General features: G+C 45.8%; 1 protein-coding gene across 5 annotated transcripts in view; it reads left to right on the top strand.

Annotated features, from left to right (window-relative positions):
- SIPA1L2 (signal induced proliferation associated 1 like 2) overlaps positions 1-3,548 on the top strand; it is a 221,931-nt gene that overhangs the window by 156,489 nt on the left and 61,894 nt on the right. The window lies entirely within an intron of this gene.

The raw sequence follows: 3,548 nt of genomic DNA, 5'->3' as shown, positions 1-3,548 counted from the left end.
GGCTCTAGAGCGCAGGCTCAGTAGTTGTGGCGCACGGGCTTAGTTGTTCCGCGGCATGTGGGATCTTCCCGGACCAGGGATTGAACCCGTGTCCCCAGCAATGACAGGTGGATTCTTAACCATGGCGCCACCAGAGAAGTCTTATACTCAGGTACTTTCTGTAAGAAATAATTGCCTTCTTCCCGTTTTGAAACAGTGAAATTCCTAGCAGTTCACAGTTCCTAGGTTTCACCTTTCCTCAATGTTAAAGACTTCCTCCAGTCCCTGCCAGACCATCGCTTGATTGATAGCAGCCTCAGAGGTGGAGGATCTGGCCATTTCAGTGCTTCCCTGAAAGAAATGCATTCTGGTGGTAAAATGTTTCTTCCCGTCTAAGAGCTTGGAAACGCGCACACGGTGGTGTGGTGATGTGTCGAGATAGGGGTTTGACACTCGCTCTGGTGATTTCAAAAGGCCATCCAGGTGCCTCGGAATCCCGAGACTGACGAGGCCTGCCCTTCCTGTACCCATGCTCTTCCTTAGGAAACAGCTGTCACCGAAGGCTCCTCCTGCCTTGTGGGGTGTCAGTAAAAAGAGCCGGTCTCTGACCTGAGTGAGAATCCAGCTCTCCTGCCCCCTCATGGCACTTTGTAACGAGTTAGCTTATTTTTTGGAGCCTTCATTCCCTTTTCTGAAAACTGGGGATAATAGTACCAACTTCAATATGTAGTTATGAGGAATGAATAGCAGGAATTATGCAAAACACCTGTTAGAGTTTCTGGTGCTCATCTTAAAGCAGTGGTTACCGGTTGAGCTGCCTCCCGGGCCTGGATGGGGCCCAGGCCTGGGTACGTGTGAGGGGACAGAGGGGCCTGTGAACTGCAGCCATGCCCTCCTAGGGGCAAGGAGACTGGCCTGCGTGCTTGGTGTCGCCAGCTTGCATCCCCACCCCATATGCTCTCCCCATCTGCATGGTTTCCCCCCATGGTGATCCTTGTATGCACCTCAGTTCAAGACCCCTGGCCTGAATACTCAGAACGACTTTTTATTAAAAAAAAAAAAGTGATATTTGAAGAAAAGGACATCTAGTCTGTATAAACGATACGCTTAAAGCCGGTAACGTTGGTGCAAACATACTCAGTCGGCTTATTCTTCTGGGATCTTCCCTGATGAATGGTAATTATGAAGAGTAACCTTAAATGAGCCTTCCTAATGGATCGGAAACATAAGCCTAGGACTTTATTGTATTTGGTGTTATTTTATAGGCTGCTATTCTTAGGTCAAGTCAAGTATTTTTAATTACTTTCTATCTTTATGCTTCTATCATGAGGTGGTTGATTAGCACAAAAAATCTTAAGGATAAGTAATACCTTTTTATTTTTATTTCTTTTGGGTTTTCTGTGTTTAATTAAATTACCGGGGAGGGTTGCTTTTGATATAGATCTTACCTATCAACAAAGTGGCTCGCATTATGTTTTCTGTGGTAGAAACCAGCTTGTACAAATGGTTCAAAGATGGGGTCATTGCCTTTTAAGATAACCACGTTGCTATCACTAAATTATCATTTACTAATGAGATTCAAATGTAAAGCAGTGGAGTGCCTCTAGGTTTTGGAAGTGCCTCATAAACATTCATAACGATCACACTTACCACCTCATGAGTGTCCTTCAAAGAATCAATCGTAATCTTCTGGAAAACTAGTCAAATCAATTCCATGACATTTTTATGAAGATGTGTTTACTCTGTCACAGGGAATAAGGTTACAGTGCCCAGGTTTTCCAGAAACACCTCATAGGTCTGTTTCCTATGATTTCCTCAAAACATACCAGTCACAAAATAAATTCATTAAAATAATTTCCAAGGAAATGATAAAATATAGTCCAGATCTGCTGTTTTCTAGGTTGCTCCGTCTTAAGCACGGGTGCGTTTTATAGAAGCCTGGGTGGGTCGCACACGCCCCTGTGACCCCTGTGCATCGTTCATCCCATTAGCTCTGCACAGGTGCCGCGTGGCAGCGAGTTCTAGCGGATCATGACCTGCAGTACCACGTAGCTCAGAGGCGTGGTCCAGACAGACTGCTGGGGTGAGATGCCCTCCTCTGATAAAAGGGTGCTGCTAACTAGGGCATCCAGAGTGTGAAAGAGCAGGCTCCCACCTTCCAGAGAAGTCTGAGGCGTGCCCGCTGGATACAGCAGGGCTCTCTCTAGGTGATGCTGGGGCCACTTGAACCTAGAAAGAAATAATGGGGCAACATCCACAAAGCTCCGTGTTATGTAATTTTAGTCTAAAATTATTAAAAAGCAAACTTAACTGATTGCCTGTTTCTTTATACGAGATTCTTTCATTTCAATGGTTGTAGCCATTGTAGAGCTAACTCTGAGGGATTTATGTGTTTGTGTGCTTTCCAAGGTAAACTCTTTGCAAAATGCATCCTTTAATAACTGAATGAGTAAACTTCTTGTTGTCTGTAGGCTTAGTAGCTAACTGTCAATTAAAAGGGAAGTATTGGGCTTCCCTGGTGACGCAGTGGTTGCGCGTCCGCCTGCCGATGCAGGGGAACCGGGTTCGCGCCCCGGTCTGGGAGGATCCCACATGCCGCGGAGCGGCTGGGCCCGTGAGCCATGGCCGCTGAGCCTGCGCATCCGGAGCCTGTGCTCCGCAACGGGAGAGGCCGCAGCAGAGGGAGGCCCTCATACCACAAAAAAAAAAAATAATAATAATAAAAGGGAAGTATTATCTATATAAAACGATGACTTCCATTTTAGCAAACTTACTGTGTAGCCCCTTCTTACAAAAATTAGATGATAATGTTAAGTTGATGATGAAAACGATAATTATTTGTGGCAATAATAGTGACGATAACAGTTGGGTTAATAATAGCTTAGCATGCATTATTTTGTTTAACCCTCACAGTGTGCTTTTGAGGATGGAACTGTTTTAACCCCCGTTTTACAGACGAGGCACTGAGGGGTTAAGTAACTAACTCAGAGTCCCTCAGAAAGTGGTGGAGCTGGACTCCTACGAAGAACGCCGGACCCTGGAATCTGCTGTACCCCACGTTGCTTTCCTAAAACCCTTTAACTGGCACATGGAGGAAGGCTCATCTTTGTACTGTTGCCCTCAGTGGAGGGTCTTATGTCTAGATCATCAGTAAATGCTACCAAGTTATTTGGGTAAAATAAGAAATTCTAAAACATACTCTTGTTTCCCAGTCTGGCAAAAGAATATTCCATCTTAACTCTGCTTGAAAGAATTATGGATTATATAAGCTTTTGTAACCAGGGGTTTCTAATTGATCCCCATCCTCAGACTATCATGGTGATCATGGACTAGTAATACTAGTAATAGTAGGGCTTCCCCGGTGGTGCAGTGGTTGAGGGTCTGCCTGCCAATGCAGGGGACACGGGTTCGGGCCCCGGTCCAGGAAGATCCCACATGCCGCGGAGTGGCTGGGCCCATGAGCCATGGCCACTGAGCCTGCGTGTCCGGAGCCTGTGCTCCGCAACGGGAGAGGCCACAACAGTGAGAGGCCCACGTACCACAAAAAAAAAAAAAAAAAATAGTAGTAA

Source organism: Physeter macrocephalus, chromosome 20 (genome assembly GCF_002837175.3).
Source record: "Physeter macrocephalus isolate SW-GA chromosome 20, ASM283717v5, whole genome shotgun sequence".
Classification (NCBI taxonomy): Eukaryota; Metazoa; Chordata; class Mammalia; order Artiodactyla; family Physeteridae; genus Physeter; species Physeter macrocephalus.
This window is presented reverse-complemented; position numbering and strand designations above follow the sequence as displayed.